A 22,946-nucleotide genomic window follows, 5' to 3' on the forward strand; every position below is an offset into this window, starting at 1 on the left:
GCTTTCCAGGAATCACCTGCTGGAGGGTCTTCAGCTCCGGGACTTTTGAGAAGCTCCACAGCTGATTCTCACGTGCAGCCCAGGTAGGAACCGCCGCTCCTGCAGAAGGGGTCTCAGGGGCCTTTAAGACGGTGGTTTTCAAACGTGACTGCATCTGTGACCCCGATGCCAAGGCCGCACCCCGGAACGTTCTCTGGGACGGGCCCCACACATTCGTATTTTTAAAACTGCTGAAGGTCCTTCGTGTGCAGACAAAGCTGAGGACCGCCGCGAAACATCCCGTCTCCCTTGAGCTTCCGCCTTGTCTCACGTGGTGGCGGGTTAGATTAGAAATCCACTCTTTGGAAAGACTTGCCTTTCCCCCCACCTCCGTGGCATTCTGACCGCTGACTGGAGCTTGGGCTGGGTCTTTGCAACGCCATTCGAGCTGAAGTAGAGTCCTCTGGACAAACAGGGTACCCACATCTCAGCTCCCAAATGAGCTACCCCCAACTTGGGGTCCAGAGAACAAACACCCTAAAGATAGGCCGTAGGGTGGGGTGCCGGGAACTCCCTGAGGTCGAAGGCAATGCTGTGTGCCTGAGTGTGCACTCACACACACATGGGCACTATTCTGGGGAGAAGCTTCATTATTTTCGTTCGATTCTCAATGAGATCAGCGACCTAACAGGTTAAGAACCGCCGCCTCAGTGGACAGTCCAGGGCAATGAGGCTTCTACCCTCCAAGCAATCATCTTTCAATGTCTACGATTCCAGGGGCTTAAAGATGAGGCATGATAATGGTAAAGGCATTTGCTCAGCGCTTAGCGTGTGTGCATTACATGCCCTTCTACAGACGGGCCCTGTGAGGACTGTCCCACTCGAAGTCCAAGCTCTTAACCGTTGTGCAGTTTCCCACAGAAGGTCCTCAGAACACCCAAAGCTGGCCCGCAAAGAGTCACACCACACGACCAACTGGAATGCGGCTACAGCTTGCAACCTAAATACTCATCTCCCCTGAGCAACTGCTGTCCGCCGAATAAAAAGAAAAAAGAACTTGCCGAAAGCACCTCGAGGTTTCAAGGTTTTCCGTCCTGAGAACGTCAATGCCGGGTCTGTTTGTGAACTGGGACTTCGGGAAGCACATCTGTCACCGTGGCACTCAGACACTCCACTGCAAAAGGTCCTGCTCCGGAGGGGAAGGTCCCGCACCGTGCGGCCACGTCCGTCCCTAGGTGGCATCCGAACCGCTCCGGCTGCACTCGCGGGATGTGAGGCTCACGTGACCAGCTGCCCGGGCCCCACCCCAGGTCCGGCCTCTGTAGTTACGGCCTTTCTCGCTCTTTCTCCGACACCGCTGGTGTTTTCTCTCTTCCCCCGTGACGGCCCCATTCGGAGTCCTCCCCTGGCTTGCAGCCAGCTTCCGCTTGCTCTTTTGAGCGGCGATTTCCACGCGGAACCCGGGCCCCTCGCCAAGCGGACCTCCCGCCCTTGCGCGTCAGGCGGATTCTGCCTCCCGCTTTTCTTTCGCGCCTCCCCGACTGCGGCAGACAGTCCCTTCGAAGTCCCCTCTGGAAGGAGATAGGTATAAAGACGTTCAACAAATACACGAAAATGATCCCCGGCAGGATTCCAAGACTCTGAGCTCTGGGCTGTCCTTAATGCCTCTGTGGCCACCTTTGCTCTTGCTTTTAGTTTCCTTGAGCCTCTGTAGCCCCCAAATTCCAGAGGAGCTTTCCCAAACACCCCACTTCTAGTGGCTAGGAAACATCCTTCAAAAGGTATTGGGGGGGGGAACCCCAAACACTATGCCCTCAGGAAACCGAAATTCAAGCACCAGGACTAAACAGGAAGCTCAGAGGTAATACACACCTTCAAAGTCCTCCCAGTTCTGCTGGGGAAATACCTGCCCCTGGGGTTGATTGGCGAAGACCAGGTGTGTTAGTGACACACGGGACCCGCCTCGCTGCTTGCTTCTGATACCTGTTAGTTGCGTTAACTTGGGCAAGTCACCTTATGTCTCCGAGCCCAGCTTTCTCACATGTAAAGCGAGGGGCCTAGAACTTACCTCAGAGGCAAATGGCCCCCCTGCGTGCAAAGCACGAGATGGCTAAGGACGACAAATGCCCGTGAACCTCTCCTGTCCATCGGCATCTGTTTTTGTAGCTCGAGGAACCCAGCGCTTCACAGACCTCGCCTTCCTCCACCCGTCCTCCTCTCGACAGAGACTCAGCCGTGAGGCGGACAGTCACACGTCCCGTGTGATCTTGCATGCGGACTTGAGAGGAATCTCAAATGTCTTCTTCCTAGCGCCTTCCCTCTCTTTCGAATAGCTCTGCTGTCTGGCGACCCGATCCCATTTGCCAGGCTCCCGGGACACAGAAGGGCCCCGTTCCCGTGCAGGGCGGATGTGGAGCGGCCTTGCAGTTTATCTTCTCTCAGGTCTAGGCCTCGGCCAGTCCCTGGGGAGTCACTGCACACGCCCCTGCGGAGCAGCTCGCAGAGGGGCAGCGACCAGCAAGGCGAGTGCTCTCCCCGCCTCTCAGACCTTCCAGACGGGCAGCGTCTCTGGAGCCTTCAGAGTCGACCTCTCACTCAGGCACTTGAGTCCCCAGCTCTATCCCAGTGAGTGACCCATGTGTAAAACAGAAAAACCTTTTAATTTTGTAGCCATTAACTTGGGTGCAACATTTTGGCAACTTCTGCCCTCAGGCCTAACATTAAAACAAACAAACAAACAACAGCCCACAAACGATTAGAGCCACTCTCTCTGGGTTACAAACACTTCTTCAGTGCCCATTATAACCCTGCTTCTACCTACCCCCCTTCCTTTATTTTGGGGCACTCTCCCATCTTCCCCTGTCAGTCTTCAGTGGTAGACCCCCAAACTTACAATAGCTTTCACAGGGCCAGACCGAAGGCTCAAAAAAAAGGCAGTTAGTGACAGAGCCCAGATACCAAACATCTCTGCCATCACATGGAAGGCCCACAGGGGAGCGGGCGGGAGCCTGCTGGACGAATGTGATTTTCGGGGTGCATGCGGGTGCAGGTGGGTGGCGAGGCCTCGTCTGTGGTTTGGTTCATTCTCTCCCACCGCTTTCTGCTGGGGTGTGCACCTTCCCCGCGCCGAGGGGCAGGCCCTGGATCCGCCTGCCGTGTGTGCACGGGTAGTGGGGGCCTCCACACTTGTTCTCATGTGGAAAGAAAGTGTTGCTCTCATTTATACTAACTTAGGGGGTGGAACTCGATGAGTGGTGAAAATAGCATTGAGAACCAGGTAGGAGCGAACCCAGGATGATTTGAGTAAAAGAAGATGCTCTGGCAACCCGCACCCCTCCTAAGAACGCAGGGCGCAGGCCTGGTCCCTGGTGCCAAAAAGGTTGGGGACCGCTGGCCTAGAAAGTGCCTCCTTGTAGCCTCAGAAAGAACCACCCCTGCTGACTCCTTGACTTCACCCACCGAGCCTCTAGAATTGTGAGACAATACACAATACATAATTGTCGTTTAAGCCATGCACTTCATGGCATTTTGTTATAGCAGCCTGAGCCAACTCATACATGGACCTAGAGTAGAGCGGACCAAGGTTTTAGCTCTAGAGTCGCAAGAGCTGGATTCAAATCCTATGCCCACTGCTCGCTGGCTGTTTGAGTCTGGGAAAGTCTCCCACCTCTGGGTCTTCGTTTCCCTGTTACAGCCGGATACAGCAGTCGTCCCTATCTCGTAGGGTTTCCAGGAGGCTGGAATGGGTGGCCAGCCACTGTGCAGGCCGTGAAAGCACTTTCTGAACACTCCTCGTCCTACGTCACCAAGGCGAGTGTTCTCTTTAAATTTCGAGAAAGACGAAAAATTAAATCAATCTTTTTTTCTTTTCTTTTTCTTTCTTTCTTTCTTTTTTTTAGGCTAGGCAACCCTTGGTTGACCTCACCGATTGCAAGGAACTTGTCAGCGTACGATCCTTTATTTTTTATTTTTTTATTTTTTCTGCCTACAGCACCTGGTCTTCCTAGGTGGTCTCCCATCCAAGTACTGACCAGGCCCGACCCTGCTTAGCTTCCGTTATCAGACGGGATCGGGCTTGTTCAGGGTGGCATGGTTGTAGACCAAATTAATCTTTTTAAATGCATTGCTCTCAAAATCTCTGCCAGAGAGGTTTGGATTCATCACTGATATCGCCTTTTCTTTTACCCCAAACCTCTCGTTTAGGCGCACGATGAAAGACCACACTCACCACAATTTTGAAACGACATCTGCAAGGGAGTTGTAATATTCTTGGCACCAACACAGAGACATTGTGCTTAATTGCTGGGCTCAGGCACCATTTTGACAGTTACAATACCTGGTTCAACATTGCTGCTAGCCAAAAGTCACCCGCTAAACATGTTTTCTTAAACAGCGACTGATAAGTTGTTATCTTCCAGCTTCTCCTGCTAATTAGACATCATGAGTCAAAGTTAATTTGGTGGAAAACATTTCTCAACTTAATGACATTTATGGGCAATTAGGCATGTGTGGAAGGGAACGCACATTTACATTTCAGCCTATTTTTCCTGGGCTTAACAAGAACCCCCTCTTTCCCGGTTGGAGATTTCTCATTCTCTGAGGAATATGTTCGATACAGACACCACGGGCCTCCTTGTTATGCTAGAAACCAGCGATTGTTTGCACGAAACAAGCTCCCACACAGTAATGAGGTGCAGACGGAGATAAAATTAGGCTCGGTGAAGGCTTTTGTGTTGTTTAGACTCCTGTCTCGTGGCGAGAAGTCCTGAGCTTCGTGCACGGTGAAGACCATGAGCTCAGGCTCACATCACTGATAAAAAGGTGCCAGGCGCATATTTCTAAGCCTGGTGTCAGAAATGGCTTCTGTTTCATCGCTAATCCATTTGAAAAACAGCTAACCATGTAAAACACAGCACTCCTAAATTTCAAAATTATGTGCCTTCGTTATTGGGTGGTTTTTGTTCTGTTTCGTTTTGTTTTTGCTTTTTGGCCAACAAACCATTCTCAATGGGTCATTTTCTCATAATGAATGGACACATCCCCTTGCCCACACCCACTGCATGGAAATCTGGCTCGAGCTGCGGCTGAGAAGCAAAGGCGTGGATACCTGGGCACTCCGATCCTGGCTCAGCAACTAGATAAGATTGTGCCCACCTGCACCTGCCAACATCCACTCTCACCTGACTTCCGTCTCTTCTCCAGGAAATGCTTTATTTAAACTCACATGCTCACACTAGTGCTTTTCCTTTGGAAGGGGAGAGTCGTATTTATGTGTAGGTACACACACACACACACACACACACACACACACACAGGCAGAATGGTTTAATGGGCATAAAGAACTAAGATTATAGTAGAGTGCTCCAGTCTAGTAATTCTAAAGCAACTTGCTGGGTTAAGATGCTGAGTGGGGTCTTCTTACAATTAACCAAATCCCCAACCCAGGAGCCAAGCATCTTCCGTAGGGCACCTGGAATTCATGATTCTGAAAACCTGGACTGTGAGACACCCCTGGGGCCTTGAGATTTGCAAAATTCTCAAATTCCACTTAAATATTTAAAACATTTTACTTTGCTTAATGTACAACATACTTATATGTACGATTATATAAAATATAGACATTATGACCAGTTTGTTTTTTTTAATTGCCTTTATTATATATACAATTTTTAAGATCATTTTCTGGGTGGTTGTAGGGTAGAATAAAACTTTACATAACAACCAATAACAACAATCCTGGAGGATCCTAATTCTATACTTTAGATATTATGAGCTGATGTTTTCTAAGGTAAAACAGAATGAAACTGTCTAAATATTACAGTAGTAACATTTTAATATATATGTAAAATATAAGTAATTATATATGTAAGCTATAAGTAATATATAAATATTAAAATAAGAGGAATGCACACAGTAAAATCACGACCAGGTTAAAGCTCCCCAAATCAGCAAAGTCAATAGCATTCTCTTTTAATGACTTTCCAGGAGATAAATACGATTTTTCTTATGGTCTGAATGGCAATAGAGTAGCTTACAGTTCAATTAGATCCAAATGTCCCCCAAACCAATGCAATGCTGAGATCTGCCCCATCTCAGGGGAAAGGTCCACCCTGAAACCCTGGGGCAGTTGTGGGTGGGCAGCTGCAGACTGGACACCGTGAGACTATGGCGCGGGGCATGATGGTGGGCCTGGCCTCCAGGCGCCTATTGGAGCGACTGCAGGGGCCGGCTGGAAAATGACTTTTCCTTGGAGAGTGTCCTGGTGCGATGTCTCCTTTAGACTGCCAGATGCTTGGCTGTACCTTTGCTTGCCGTGTGGTTACTCACCCTATCTCCTTCCTCAGCTGTAAAATGAAGGTGATAATCATACCGACATAGTGTCAATGAGCTCGTATATGTGAGCTGCTTCCAACAGCATCCCTCACAGTGGCAAGAGTTATGATAATGACAGTAATGGCTAACCCTTCCGTTAGTGCTACATGTTAGCTCGTATTAGCAGCATGCAGAGAGTAGCCGTGCTGAGGACAAGAATCAGAAGGCCTGGATCCGAGTCCTGGCTAGCCCCTCAACGGTCAACAAAAGCCACACAACTGCCTTGAGCCTCAGTCTCCCATCTGTAAAATGGAAATAATACCTTCCCTACAAAGTTGGTGGAAGGATCAGCAAGACTGTGTGTACTTCAGGTTGTGACATGCCAACTGTGGGTGCCCTGGGAGTAGGAGGTCAAGAGAAAAGCACAGTTTTGACCTGCGTTTCTCCCGTGCACTTGGGAGCTGACTGCAGCCTCCGCCTGTGCATTGCCTCTGGACCGCCTGCCGTTCTCCTGGCCTTTCCCACTCGGCTCCCCCATCACGATATGCCTCATTCACCGGTGTCCTTCTCTGCAGGATCCTGCCTCCTGCTAGGTAACAGCAAGATAATCCGGCCTCACACTCCTTGCTAGTGGAAATTAGGATGCTAATGGACTCTCCTTCCAGGCTAGCATGTACACTTCTACAGAGGGGCCTTCTGGAGCGGATGCCTCTGCCAGAGAAATGACTGTAACAGATGAGTTTGCAGGCAGTGGGAGGGACCCTCGCAATGCACTCAGTCACATCCTCATCCTCTGTCAGCGGGCCCCTCTATATCTTTACACAAAAGTCTGGCCAAACTCGTCCAACATACCCATCCCTCTACGCCATTCCCCATCCTAGAACACTCAGAAAGCTTTTCTTGAAGAAGAAAAAATACATATATATCTTAATGAATTAATCAATTCATCCACTATTTCCTGAGTGCCTTATAGAATCAAAATGACAATTGAGCACCTACTGTGCACCAAAGCTCATACTAAGTGCTTTATGTATATTATTTTGTTTAATTTCACAACCCTACCCTCCAGACGGAGACAAGTGTGTGTGTGTGTGTGTGTGTGTGTGTGTGTGTGTGTGTGTTTTAATCGTGGTAAAATACACATAACATAACATTTACCATCGTGACCATTTCTTGAAGGTACAGTTCATTGGCATTAAAGTGCACCTGTATTGTTGTGTGTTCAATCCAAAGAACGCTTTTCATCTTGCAAAACTGAAATTCTGTACCCATTAAATATCAGCTCTCTGTTCTCTTTGTCCTTAGCCTCCGGCACCCACCATTCTACTTTCTGTCTCTATGGATGTGATCACTCCGGTTGTCTCATATAAGTAGAATCACGTAGTATTTGCCTTTTGCCTATGTCTTACTTCACTTAGCATAATTTTCCCAAGGTCCACATGTTGTAGCATGTGTCAGAATTTCCCTCCTTTTTAAGGCCAAATGGTATGGATACACTATATTTTGTTTATCCATTTGATGGACACTTGAGTAACTTGCACCTTTTGGCTATTGTGAATAATGCCACTATGAGCATTATATCTCTTCAAATCTTCACTTTCAATTCTTTTGGGTATACACCCAGAAGTAGAATTCCTAGATCATATGGTAATTCTATGCTAGACAATATGATAACCTTATTAAACAAAATGGGAACCCACGAGTTTCTACTGATATAAATACATAAATGGATAAACAAATAAAGGGAAGAAGTAAAAGATTTTCCTTAACGTAAAAGCTTTTTCCTTATTAAAGAAGGAATGACGGAATTAGAAAATCATCAATTGGCAACCATCATAGTAATTGCTGATTCAACCAAGAGACATCAACATCACTCTCTATTAAATACAGAGAGTGAAAGTTTGGTGAGATGTTTATGGTTTCAAAGTAACTCCTCACAATGTAGCTTATTAATTACAAACGGGGGAAAAGCAACTTTACAGTGGAGACACATGGAAAACGTCACCTTAACCATTTGATTTACATTAAAATCAAACATAAATTTGATTGGGGTAAATTAAAGTCATGTACTACTTGGCCAGTACAATGAGAAGAACCCAGCCTCACTTCACTGATGTCCCTGCCAGAGACGTATAGCCTGGACCTAATCATGAGAACTCATCTGAAAAACCCACACTGAGGGAGAGTCTACAAAATAATTGGCCTGTCTGTAATCCTCGAACATGTCAAGGCCATGAAAGACAGGAACGATTCCAGATTGAAGGAAACTCAAGCATGTGACGTCTCAGTGTGGTGAGTAATTCTGGCTGGGTCCTTGTGCTATAAACGGCGTTATTGGAATGACTGAAGAGACTCGAATGGCATTCGAGGGTTTGGTGGTTGTATGTATCGTGTTGATTTCCTCATTTTGACAGTTGTGTTTTGATTATAAGGAGAATGTCTTGGTTTGTAGGAAATACACACAGAAGTATTTTAGGGCAATAGGGCGTGATTTTGGCAACTCATTCTCTGATAAATTAGGAAAGAAAAAATTTTTGAATTATTCTTGTAACTATTTCATGATTTTGAAGTTATTTTAAAATAAAAGGAATAATATTTTTAAAAGTCTACAAGTTAACACGCAACATCTGAATTTGAGCTCTAGTCAATAATAAATAATGCATCAAGCAAAGGCACATCCTTGAGAGAGTGTGATAACCCTTGGCCTGTTAGTGTTCTAGCCTGGCACTGAAGAACATCCCTCCTTTGCTTTATTAGCCAGCATGGGACACATTTTCACAACAGGGGGCATAGTTTTCTCTTCTTCATCTAAAGTGGATGACATATGACATTGCCCAAGAGTCTAGAACTGAGGCTACGTCCATGCCTGTTAGAGAAGCAGGAACAGGTGGACTGGACAAGCCACTCTCAGACTCCCACCTACCCGCAGGCTGTGTGCGCTGGAAAAGACCGCCCGCTAGACAACAGCAAGACTGATGACGAAATGTCGCGCCCCTCCCATCCAGGACACTGGGCTCACTACCGGGGGGAGGGGGTGTTATTGTTTGTTTGGAGAAGCAGTGGAGGAGCTGGAAGAAGAGGGGGTGGGAGTAGAGTGTCACAGAAAAATGTTCGGGGCAGGCAGAGGAAGTCAGACTTGGGAAGTCACCGCTGACTCCTGAATAGAGTTCAACACATTGACAACGGCACTGGGAGAGATGAAGAAGGCTGACTCAGAGCAGGCGGCTCGACTCACCCTCTATTTCCAAGGGTGGGCGTTATAAAATTATATGGACTGAATACGTGTGGATTCGGAATGAATGAATTAACGCATTTGGTTTGTCGCGAGAGTTACATGAACTAACACATGGAAAACCACAGCTTGGTGCTGGGAACAATAACTGTTAGCCAAACCCACACGCCAGCCCCTAAACGAGAGCTGGGCATGTGAGAAGCGGCGTGCTTAAAACGCCCGAAAACCCTACCTAATGCCATTGGCTAAAAACCCGCGTGTGAAAGCATCAACAGCCAGCGTCGTGACCTCCTTATTTTATTCGTGATGGTGCTTTCCCTCTAAGGAATTCCAGGGTTCTTTACAAACTTTAAATTACCCAGGGGAAGCAAATCCTCACCAGCCAGAAAGCAAAATAACTCCTCAACCAAAATAAACTCTCTTCACCAACCTCTCTCCCTGAGCGCCAACCCCCTCACTTAAAATAACCCAGGCCAGCTTGCCCCACGCCTGCCCAGCTGCTGCCTCTGCCAGCCACCTCCCCTCTCCGGTGATCAGCTGACCCATTCATTACGTTTTGCTAATAAACCTGTGCACTTTAATCGGGAGGGTTTCTTTGGAGAACTTGAGCAGGGTGCCTGTCTCTCTTTGGTTTTTAATAACTGGCCTCTGACGTCAGACACTTAGAATCCCAGCGCGTCTTCTCGCGGCAAACCTGGATTCTCCCGCCAAGATTTTTGATATGGACGAAGGCGACTTGACTCTCGGATTTGCAAGGATCACACACAGTGATTGTGGTTCTTGGTCTCCTGGGAGAAGCAGCTCCTCTGACTTTAAAACTCCCATAGAGAAACCTGGCTTTGCCCGAGATCAGAGTTTGAGACAGAGGGGTAGTCAGGAGCCTTGGGCTGTGATTTCAAGGGGTCTTGCTATTGCACTTGCCTGCAAACTTCTATAAATAGAGACTCAACAAATATGTCAACTTCCAGGTTGCCAAATGGTTTAGGGAAGAGCCCCAGAGCGGTCTCGATTTACAACCCACTGGCCAGTAAGGGGCGCTGTTGATTGAGAGACTGTGGTGGGAAGCCGCGGACGAGAAGTGACCAGCGGATGATTTCGTGTTCTGTGGTCCTTAGGGGCTCCGCTCTTAGCGGGAGGCGATCTGATTTGAGTTGGAAAACTTCAACTTAATCAGTCTCACAACTGTCCAGCCTCAGAACAGAAACAGCCCCCGGCAGTGCCCGCTGGCCGCCCCCTCCCCTGCTCCGGGCACCTCTCTCTCTCGCTCCCTCAAAGTGTGGAGGGACCCAGACTGCCCCAGACCGGCTTGCTGTGATTCCTGGGCCCTAAACTTCAGCCTCCTAGTTCCGTTTGCTTCCTCTACTGCCTTGACGTTTGTTTATCTCTGAGAAATACCGCAGGCCCGTCCGAGCATCTCTTGCACTCACGACCCCTGGTCTCCCATCCTGGAATCGACCCCGGGGCTTGGCTTGTTCGACTGCTAAAACTGGACTCAAGTTCTCAAATCAGGGGAGGGAGAGAGAAAAGGGGGAAAAAAAAAAAAAAGACAGCGAAAAACAAAAAAGAATCCAAAGACGCTGGGACTGCATGTTCATCCTACTTGCGGCGGAACCTGTATTAGACCTGAGTAATGTGCATTAAACACGTCTTTTACCAACTCCCCTGACCCCATTTCGCCCAGGTTTTAAGGACACCGTGGCCCCTTGTGCTAAGACAGACGCAGGGGCCGTGACCCAGAGCAGGAAGCTCACCCCCTGGGTGGCTCCGCCAAGTTCTTTGGGAGGGCGCTCGGAGGCTCCCTCAAGAAAAGGGGGGAGGAGTGCACGTTATCAAGTCATTCCCTCGGCGATGCTCACTTCCAAGCCCTTTGGCAGCAGATGAAACAGTCGAGGCCTCTGGCCATGTGCTTGGGTTTATCCTGCTATTCTCTCTCAGCGGAGGACAGCACCAAACACTGGATGTTTGAAAACTCAGGCTAGTGGCATTTTCTGGTTTTTTTTTTTTTTTTCCCTCGGTCAAATGAGGGGACCCGGGTTTTGAGGGAAAGGTGTGCTTTCTCAGAATCTGGCAGCGAACCAGTTAAATGAATACCGCTCCCCTTTCCCTTTTTGAGGTTATAGTTGAAGATAAAAGTGCCCCTATTAACATGCAGATTTGGATATATCCATTTGCAAAGAACAGAGTTATTTCAGATGCTGTATGGGAATCCTTTCTGTGTTTGTGTCTTTGGGGGGCGGGAAGTCCAGCTGCCTCTTCTAAGATTGCCCATAACTCTTCAGATGTCAACAAATCATTGAAAGGTGTCAGAATGAGGGAAATGAAAGATAATTATTCCAGCCGTGGAGAGCTACTTTGAAAGTGAATAGAATCTGTCAGATCGTCTTTTGAAAACAGCAGTTGGCTGCTTGTCTTGGCCATATTAAATGGATATATCTAGAGCCCAGTGAGGTTGTTTGAGATGGCGGTAATCAGCTTAAGTTGGTTTTAGTGGAGGGAAAAAAGGCACTAGAAACGGGGCAATTACTGAGTTGGCGTGGAACAGCGGCCCTGATATGGTGACTAGGGGGCTTCTATTCAGTTCTTAAAAAACGGAATCTTGCATTCTTTGTGAATGAATAAAGAGCAAAGTCCATAAGGGCTTGGTAATTTCCAGATGGGGTGGGTGTGGGGCAGCGGAGGAGACTTCAAGGGAACCCTGTGGCCTGGGGCGAGTACAGCTCGGTCTCCTCCCAGGAGCCAGAGGACCGTGGGACCTTGACGATGGATAAGGTGGATGCCACGTGCTTACACCGAGAATGAAAATGGAGGCTCATCGGACTTGGGTTACATCCCCAGGTGGCAAAGCAACGAGGAAATTATTTTAGACAAATGTTTAGCATCACCTAGAGGAAGCCAGGGTTGTTCCTGCTTCTCCTACCCCAAGCCAGACACTGGGGAGCTCGGGCTTACCTATTGGTGGGAGAAAGATCAGATCCAATAAAGGCCGGGTCAGGAAAGGCGTGGCCTGGGGCCCACACCTGGAAGTTCGATGTTCTCTCGGAACAAGGCTGCCTCTGTTTTTGGTCTCCATAGAACTGGCCTGCTAGGAAAGTCCCAATTTACTCTTGGCCCCAACCCCAGGCCACACTGACGTGCATGCTGAAAGAACGTTTTGCAAACCCTGTCGTTATTCTGTGAATAGTGTAACCGTGTTTGCATTGTGCTTCTACCTTAAAAGTGACTAAAAAGTAGATGACAATTTATCTGTCCTGTTTCAACATTTCTTCATTTGTTGACACATTGGGAGCTCTTGGTGGTCTGTGCAACGCTGGTCGGTGGGAATGGGGTGAAGCAGGCTCTTCTGATCACAGTGGCTTGGGCCCGAGGGCTGGGTGGCTTTGGGGTCTGCAGCACAGGTACCCGAGGCTCCTGATCACAGAAACTTGTCCGCCATCAAAACAATGCCTCACCTTCCTCCTATCTGGGACAAGTTGGATGAGGGGGGAGCGTCTCCCCTGATGTGTGCTTACACTCTGGCCTGGTGGGGTCGCATGGAGTCAGGTACGGGGTGTCCCTCTCCTGTCCCTATACCCAGTCTCTGACATTTTTATACCCCAAACAAGAGACGCTGCCTGCTCTGAGGAAGGGGGGGGCGGCGCTCTGTCTTAGCTGTGTTTCTGCAGAAGCTCATAACCGTCCCGGGTAGAGTTTTAACCAGGGACTGTCAACCTCTTGCCATAACCAGTGAGCACCTTCTCAGAATTCGAGACACCGGGGAAGAGTTTCATCCTGTGGTCCCAGCTTCCTCTGTGTCAACTTCTTAGCCAACCCAGAGGGCTCGTTGTCCTTATACCTCCCTTCCGAAGGGGCAGGGGCAGGATGAACGTCTTCTAATTCAACACGTGTGCATTGGGATTAATTCTCGTGCGCACATCTTAAGCCCCCACCTGCCCTGACGCACTGGCCTGATGCCGCCGTATGTGGGAGAGGCATGGTTGCTGCCTGCCGTTCATTTGCTTACTGACTTCGGGCATGTTCCCTGCAGGGTCCAGGCTTCGGAAGGAGTTCCTCAAGGGACTCTGAGTGCTCGGAAGCAGTCTTGGAAAGGAGAGTGAGGACCCTCGGACAGTCTCAGCAGCCTGGTTCTGGCTTTCATTGGCCAGTGCTAACATATGGGGGTGAGTGTATCATTCGGGGCTGGCTTCATTCCAGACGTCCAGAGACCCCAGTTCTATGTGGCCTGGTCTCTAGCCACACTTAGCTGCTCACCCTTGGGCAAGTTGTTTGCCTCGAATGGCTTCAGCATCATTCCAAATGAGAAAACCCCTTTCCCTTTACCACGTCTCAGAAACATGTGCCTATGCACAAGCTTTTGTTTACATGGCAAGGCTGGCTCTATTTTGCTCATTCTCTGGCAAACTGCCACCAGTGACGAGTTTCACAGCCATAAAAATGTGGCTGAAAACAGACTCCCACTGAAGTCACCACATGCAAGATGTATGAGTGTTTCTGTTTTTGCTAGTTGGGCAGGAGGACTGAAGTTAGAGGCAGTTTATCTACCTAGGATTTGGGTCACTCAGCTCAGCTCAGAGGCCGGAGGCAAGCAGACATCTTTCATTAGGAAATGGGGACACAGGAGAGGACCCTCATGGCTGCCTGCATTACACACAGGCCGGGAAGGAGGCAAAGACCGGGTCCCCAGGCGCTGAACTCTGCATGTGGCTGAGGCACACGACCCCCCTCCACTGTTGTGACTGGGTATTCCTGTGACAGTGAGAATCTATGCGGGACACTTCCTCATAGGCCCATCTGATGAGTTATTCTTTCATTGGCGGAGCTGAGCTATATGTATGTCCTCAATTTCTCTTCTTTATTAAGAAATTTTACTTTTGCATTTGTGGAGAGTTCTGCTGTTGTTAGTGTGTGTGTGTGTGTGTGTGTGTGTGTGTGTGTGTGTGTGTGTGTGTTTTACTTTATCCTAAGGTAAAAAATTCTCCCTAATGGAAAACGGAGAGGCTAAATGTGAGCTCTTGTTAACTCAAGAAATATTTTAAACACAAACTTTGTGTTTAAGATATGTAAGGAAGACTGACCTAAGAGCCTGAAAAGCTAGATTCGAAGCCCAGGCTTGCTTTCTGGCTTTGTGAGCTTGGGGACACCCCTCGACCTCTGTGAGCTGCATTCTCCTTCTCTTTAGACCGGAAATAAGATTTCTCTCCTCTGGGATATTATCTAAACAAATTAACTTATGTGGAAGTAGTTTGTAAAAGGTAAAGAAATATATATACAGGAGGCATTGGTATTAATAGTGAAAACAAGATAATCTGATAAAAATGATTTGTTGGGTCATTCTTGCTATGAGTTGCATCTGATAATAAAAAAGCTGGGGGAAAAAATGTCTTATGCTTTCTAGATCACAGAAAAATACAATTGTATTTTAGTCACAGAAAAGGTAGTCAAGGTTTCCACCTACATGGGGGACAAGGAAGAGGTGTCTCTGTACCTAGTAATGAGAAAATAGCTTCTAGTCATTTCAGGGCCTCTAGAAGCAGCGCTGGCCAATTAGAAGGAAGAAGAGTTTCTTTTTTAGGTCTAATTGGTCGCTAGAAGTGTCAGTCATTGCTTGCCCACCCACAACCCCACAATAGGCTTGAATGTTCATTGCACCAGCTGACCTGCGGCCCGTAGTTTCTGATTAGATTTTCTAGTTTGCAGAGATGAGAGGGACCCTCTATTGCTCTCCTGGGGACGGGAGTTGGAGTGAATTATTCAGGTGAAGCAACAAAAATGGCATGTGGGGTTCGGGGTTCAGTGGCCAGCGAGGGCTGTGTGTATTGTAGAAACGAAGCCAGGGGTATGGAGAAGTTTCCCAGAAAGACATAGAAACGCCATGAGGGGAAGGCAGAGTGGTTGCCGGGAGCCTCCAGCCTTCTATGTCTGCGTCTGAATGTCTCTAGGCGCGGAGCCACCTCTTCCAGGTGACTTCTGTGAGTTTCTATTTCCAATACTCTGCCTAAAACCACCCACAGGCAAAGGGGGTTGATTTGGGAGTTCCTGACAATTGTCTTAGGGTTCACTGCTATAACCAGGAGTGGGGGGAGGGAGGAAGCAGAGTGTCTCATCACTGAGACCAGCTCTAGTTTTGCCACAAGCAGCTCCTGAGAGGGGAAACCTGTGTCCTTTGTAGGAGAAGCCATCCTGTGGGTCAGGGTCACTCAGGAACCTGGCTGTAGGTTTTTATTTTTTCTTAAGATCTGATAACATCTTGGTTAAACAACTATCTATTTCTGTCTCAGTGTTTACAAATGAGCCCGCCTTTGTTCTAGATCCCCAGACACCCTACCCAAGTCTGTCTCAATCAGGAATGTGGGCAGAACATGTGGCTGGTTAAGGACAAATTTCTTTGTTGGTGGAGTAACTCAGAACCCAGGTTTGACTTATGCGGAATCAGAACATCCTCAGAAATATAGATTAAGTGGAGCTGTCCCTACTGTGTGAGGGACAGTGCATGGATAACCAAATTAGTAGTAGTAATAATAATAATAATAGCTAGATTCATAGCCCTTGAATTCATGGCATGTGCCTAGTACATGATATATACACTAGGCTCTGTGCTAAGTGCTTTATATTAAACTTGCGAGGCAGATAATCCAATCATCTCCATTTTACGGAGAAGAAAACTAAAGCCCAGTGATGCTAAGTAGCTTACCCGAGTCCCACAGCTAGATAGTGGCATAGTTGACCATGTTCTGACTCTAAAGTCTGGACTCTTGCACATTACATTATATAACCTGTGTTATCACAGAACCAATAATAAATAACCATAAACCATTGAAACCCTACAGCTGCGGTAAGTCAAATCATCCTTCATACTATTATTATTTATTATTTTCCCCTATAAACTCATTAGGCCCAGTAAGTCCCTGAGGGCAAGAGATTCCTTTTCTCTCTCTCTCTCTCTGCCCTTGGCATGGGCCCTTCTCACAATGGGCTCCAGCAAGCTTTGAGGGGGCAGCTCTTCTTTCCCTTGTCCCTTATGGACTTGATGTCCCCGCCCCTGCCAAAGACTATCAGTAGCCTGACGGTGAGCAATTACTGCATAGTTTTTACTTGGACTATTTTTTAAAATACAAAAAGATTATCTGTTTTTGATTTTAAAACTGTGAGTAACAGCGAAGGGCATATTGTAAAACTAAGAGTTGTGCTCTTTCCATCTTCTGAATGTCTTGATATACAATCTTTTAGCTAATTTTATGTATCACTGGGGATAGATGTAGATGTAGGCATTGAGCATGCTATAGCTATAGCTCCCCCTCATTCTTTCTATTGGATGCACCATAAGTTAGTTATTCAACCAGTTTCCCTACCGCTAGACATTTTGGTTATCTCCAATTTTCCATTTTTATACATAGTATTATAATCAAGCCCCTTGTACATATATTTTGTAGACTTGAGAGAGTAGCTCTATAGGATATAGTCCCAGAAGTGGAATTGCTGGGTCGGAGGGCGTAAGCATCTTACGCATTGGTAGAGACTGCCAAGTCACTCTAGAGAATGGTTGTTCCAACCTATGTTGCCGCCAACGGTATTTGAGAGGAGGCAACCCCTGTTCCCATTCCAAAGGTATATTTCTAAAATTTGATTACATTTATATTTGTCCGTAGCTTGACTTCCTGTGGGTCTCAGGATTTTAGGTTCGTGTTCATTTGCATGGTTGGCTGTTAGCCTGGGAACAGTTTTCCTGCTGAAATTAACCAGAATTCATGGGAATAACAGCCAATTGTATCATAGCTTCCACATTTAAGTATTAAAAAACAAAAACAAAACCCTTAACAGCCAGAGGCATATATACTGAATATTTTACATCTTCCAAAGATATAGTCTGGAAAGTTTTCCATATGGAAATTTCAGTCAGCCTTGATATTTTGGGAACACTTTAAATTTCTATTGAAATGTCTGGAGAAGTCATACCGATCATTAGCAAAGTTATTTTATTCACGTCCTGCTAGGTTGACTTACATACCTGTTACAAAGTTTGGACTGTAAAGGGTCCAGAACTCATTTACTAGTTGGTTAAATATGGCATTTGTAGTCATTTTCATGAAGAATTGTTCCTTAAGCTCTGGGTTCGGATGGTGTCTTCTCCATTAACCAACTCTTTCAGAACAAGCAGCATTTGTAATTTCAACCAAACGATTTCATTTCTAGAAATTCAACCAGTTCCCCTGTCATAAGTACAAAGGTTACTCTTAAATTAATTGCCAGAAACTGAAATATTGGGATTGATTAGAGGTAAAGCAAAAGTAAATAAAATCATTTTATAATTTCAAGCCAGTGGTTTTTCGTTTTTTTTTGTTTGTTTGTTTTTGTTTTTGTTTTTTTTTTAAATATGATTGTCACAAGAATAACGATATACAATTTTGGCTAGTTTCATGCTGCATGAACAAAGTTCTATCCAGAAACAGCTTAGAGGACAAGCCAACTAGTACAGCAGACAGTCCAACTTTACCAAATTATTTGGGTTTATGCCAGATAATGATCAATATTACTATCATCGGGCGTCAATGTGCATTTAGACGGATGATTGGTACCATAGAAGCTGTTTTCCTACTGAAATTAAGAAGGAGCCATAGACACAGTGTTACCCATATCTGTCGTCATTATTGTTATGGCTACCATTGATTAAATAAGCCCAGCATTATTTTAAGCATTTGTCACACATTTTCCAAATGTAATTCCTGTGGGAAAGAAAATGTTATCCCTTTTTACGAGTGAGGATAGACACCGAGAGGTTAAGGGATTTGCCTAAAATGACTCGTTCATAAAAATTTGTGTAGGAATTCAACCCTCCTCCATTTATTCCCTAAAATGGTATTTTCATCACTGCGTTACATGTGTCACCCCACGGGTGAGTCTGGCTACAAAATGGTCTAACGTCTCCTCGCATTCGGAAAGCACTTCGAGATTTTATTTTGTGCGGTATTCGATATATAAAAGGTTTCATGCTCAGGGGCGGGTCAGGGTTTCCTTAAAAAGACAAAACAAAACTAACAGGAGTTGGAACAGGAGGGCCGCTTTAAGCCAAGCCAGCTTTCTGGTCTGTTCTTCATCGTGTCTATATTTCTGTAATGAAAATTTCCCACCAAACAACGACCGAAATATCTTGGCTACGGAGACTGAACTGGGTCTTTTCCGGAGAATGACACTTGTTCCATTGAAACAGCCCCTTTCTTGGATGGAGGTGATGGGGAGTGAGTGAGTGAGTGTGTGTGTGTGTGTGTGTGTGTGCATGCGTGTGTGGTGTGTGTGTGTGAACTTGTCCGCCCAGTGAATCGGGCATTCAGGTGGTGCAATGCTGCGAGTGACTTGTTCGGCTGTTTGTGAAGAAGCTGGCAAACGTGGGCCTTCTCCCTGGCAGGAAGGAGAAAGGGCCGCTTGTTTCCCCAAATATCGGGAGCAAAGCTTGGCGCAGGTGGGGCCCTCGTCAGTGAAATGCTGTTGGAAGCCATGGCTGCAGGTGCCGCTTCTGGACACGAACGTGGGCTTCCTGGGTCGGGGCGGGAGAAGGAGGACTGCCAGCCCCCCAATAGAACCGCACTGTTGTCCCAGGCGTGAATGAAAAAGATGTTTCAGTGCTGTGGACGGATCTGGATGGTTTGCCACGGAGGACAAAACGTCTCCTATAAAATTCCATTTACATAGTCCTATCTCACTTGGGCTTTTGGTGACCAGATTCAATTGTGCCGGTGTCCCCTGTGCAGTGTGATATCATAGCTTCAGAGGAAGGCTTTATTTAGAGGTCACACTAGTTTGTCCTGGGGATGTAGTCATTTTTTGTGTCACAGACAATGTTTTACTGTGGCGATATGAGCCAGATGGCTCAGCCACTTGCAGTCCAGAACTAAACAGTGTCTGTATTGTTGGCGAATAAACAGAATCTATTGTCTGCTGCTCATGAAACTCTAGTGCCCACCACTGTTTAGAGATGAAGTATTTAATAAATTGTTAGGTCTCGCTTAAAGAATCTGTGAGACAACATCCCAAAAGGATGCAGGCCTCCCAAAATATAAAGCTCGTGTGTTCTTAAGAAAGGCCCCCCCTCCCCGCCCCGCACCTTTCTGCCGGCTTTCTTCCTCCCCTGCCCCCACCCACTCTTGCAGCAGCGAAGGCTCCGATTTTTTGCTTCTTTCCCACCGCGATCCATATGCTAATATGATCTGTAATCCTCACGCAGCACAACGTGCCGCCTGTGCTCCAACTTTCTCACCCCCTCCGAGCCCCGGACTGTACAGTGCAGCCTCACAGGGGGACAGAGCGTGTCGCGGAAACGCGGCCTCGGGATTTGCCCCCTCCCTTTCTGCTCGAGATTATTCCTGGTGCCTGAAGATAGAAGGTGTAGTGTTGGACAAGCCACTTTCACACGCTGAATTGGCCTCATAGAGCCGGGGCGGTGGGGAGCGGGGGCTTGTGGGGGTTGTGGGGGTGTGGGGATCTGCCCACTCACCCCAAATAATAACAACAAACAGCACAGCACAGCAACACGGGAGGATTACAGACATCTTTCTCCCTTTGAAGAATGCGTTTAGAGTGTCGCTTTCTGAGCATTTAGCACGATTTGCCTTTCTTTCTTTCTTTCTTTCTTTCTTTCTTTCTTTCTTTCTTTCTTTCTTTCTTTCTTTCTTTCTTTCTCTCTCTTTTTTTTTTTTCCAGCCTGCATCTTGTCTTTCTAAATGGAGCACACTCTTCCGTTGAACTTCGCCCAGCTGTGGTGGGGTATACCGCAATGTCAGAAGTGTTCGTTTCCTGCCTTAATTGCAGCCCAAGCCAACCTTGACTGGCAAGGAGAAAGCCACTGACAGGTTTGGGCTGTGTCCAGACCTCCTCAGACTTTCTGTCAGCCAACTGTTTGACAGTATATGCAAATGCATGCAAATGCAGGGACACTGGCCGAACACCTGCAGAAAGTGACCATCCCCGCCCGGGGTTCGGCCTCCCGTAACTGGGGGCTTTGCAATGCTGCTCGGGCTCTTTCTGTCAGTTTATTATGCATTTGTCAGCAGAACGTTGGGCTGATAAAAACGTTCCTCTTTGTCCTGAAGAGCTGCAGGGCTCCATGCGGAACGACCAGTGCCAGGGATAGTGGGATGGCTCCTGGCCAGCCCTTGTGAGTCCTCCCCTCTGTCTCCAGGACCCGAGTGGCAGCATCCGAACCTTGTGGGCTTGCCCGCACGGAGGAAGGCCTTCTGTTTCCCTGGGTGTAAAGACATAATGCTGGTGGTGGGCAACGGAGCCAAAGGCCGGCTCTCTCTAGCAGCTGGAACTTGGCGACTTTGAGCAATAGTATGTCCTGGATTTTAAAAAGCCAAAGAAAAATCTGCCAGGGCTGTCAGGGAATTGGAAAGGGGGAGAGGGCCCGCCACCTCGAGTGGGAACCGAATTGCCAGCCGCACACACCACCTCCAGACTGTGGGAAGATTGCCAGGCGGTATGACTCCCGCATCCACTTGTCGCCCGGCCACGTCGGCTCCCATCTGCTTGGGCCTCCGCTGGGCTCTGACAGCCCCTCTCTTTCAGAGATGCTGGGACAAGCCAGTCGGCTGTTATTGAAAAGTTGTGTGTGGGGAGGTGCTGCGTAGTTTTAGATCTGGCCTTTTTGAAGGTAAGGCAAGCGACCTAACCAGCACAGCCCTACCGCTGAAGGCTGCTGTGAAGGCCGTGGGTTCTACGGCCTTCTGGGATGGAAGAGGAGTCAGGCAGGGACATGGCAACCCAATGGTCTACGTGGTCCTTAAACGTCGGCCCCTGGAACTGGGGACGCATTCTGCATTTTTGTGCAGCTGAGCTTTGGTTCTCTAGACGAACAAGTCATTTTGAGCGCATTGCACAAACCGGAACTTCTAAAGCGCCTTCCCCCTCCACTTACAGAAGGGCCTTGAAATATGAATGCCTTCTTGTGTATTTTGGGGCACCTAAATATACACCATCTAAATATAGGACCCTGGTGTCCTGGGAATAGATCTGTAACCAACTCTGGCGCTGTCCGGGGAGTCGGCAGGTATTGCTTGTAATGAACAAGTAACTGGTATCAGTGTAGACTGCCGGCCCAAGGAATTTATACTCCGGAGGGGATTTTTCCCCCCTAAAGAATCATTTCTCCATTCACGCAACTTAAATCAATCCAATGATTGCTCCTTCTTTCTTGCATTTGAAGAGAAGTGAAAAATGACAATGAAGCCCCTTTAGAGAAGTCTGACCATCCAGTTTCACCCTCTCTAGAAGAGAAAAAGCACTGGGTGTCCCAGAAGCTACTGTTCTGGATCTGGTGAAAAACTCGAGTCGTGGCTTCAAAGCAGACATAAGGGCTCCCCGTACGGAGACCGAGGGTGTGCGAACATCCCGCCGGCAGCCCCGGGCGAAACCCTTATGTATGACCAAGGGGCCTAACAGACTGATGAGAACCAGGGCTTGGAAACTGGTGAACATCTTGGTACTGATATCGGCACGGGATGGTATCCCGGGCTTGTGGGATCAGTGGGTTTTCCAGATACCGATTTATTCAGAGTGAGGAAGAGGGCAAGTTAAGCTTGGAAAGGTATATTAGATGCCCGCTAAGTGCCCAGCATGGGGCATCTGCTGTTGTGGAGAAACTGAGGCACAAAGTCATCGATGAGAATATTATCAAGGTCATACAGCAGATTCGGTATGTCCTTTACACTGGGACCCAAAAGCTCAGCTAGAGGGCCATCCACAGGCTTCCTGTTAATTAGATCACGCTGCACCTGCAATGAGGAAAACTCTTGGTGGGGCCAAATAGCCACAGAATCCAGGGGGATCTGCATGTGAAAGAGAAAGACGATTTAAATGAGAATTTAGGAAGCTTTGAGAACTGATGATGGAGGCCCCAGTTCCTTTGAATATCCATGAGACTGATATTGTTTGTGGTTGTCATAACATCAGCGAGGAATGAAAGCCTGAATTTCCTCAGCCAGGCGGTTGTGGATGGATTTTTTTTTTCTTCCCTCAGCCCCAATGCCTGGCATAAAGGTGACCAGACTCCACTCTTCTGCCAGAAAGCCAGGACCAAGGCAAGTTCCATGGGCACCAGTTTTGTTTTACTGCCCGGAAAGAGAGTTTCATCACACCGGCTATAATTCAGAATGTATGGGCATCTCTTATTTAAATGAGCCCACTGTTTGCCTTAAAAAAAAAAAGGCCAGAAATGAATAAATAAAATGCCACATAAATGAGACCGGTTCATTTCTCTCTTGCTCCCTCCCTCTCTCTCTCTTTCAAAAATAAACTTTAGAACCCAAGGTGGTTGTATTTAAGCAGCTTTAATGTCTTTTCAGGGCTGTGTGCAGGGTTGTGGTCACTCAGGCAGCAGTAACTTTGAAAAAATGACCCGTCTACACCCAAACAATAACAGAATCCCCCTTTTTATGTT

At 47.4% G+C, this 22,946-nt stretch overlaps 1 pseudogene; it reads right to left on the reverse strand.

Moving 5' to 3' along the window:
• Positions 1-3,961: 3,961 nt before the first annotated feature.
• On the reverse strand, positions 3,962-4,080 carry LOC118602255 (annotated as a pseudogene).
• Positions 4,081-22,946: the final 18,866 nt, after the last annotated feature.

Source organism: Rousettus aegyptiacus, unplaced genomic scaffold (assembly GCF_014176215.1).
Source record: "Rousettus aegyptiacus isolate mRouAeg1 unplaced genomic scaffold, mRouAeg1.p scaffold_m13_p_4, whole genome shotgun sequence".
In the NCBI taxonomy this organism is placed as follows: Eukaryota; Metazoa; Chordata; class Mammalia; order Chiroptera; family Pteropodidae; genus Rousettus; species Rousettus aegyptiacus.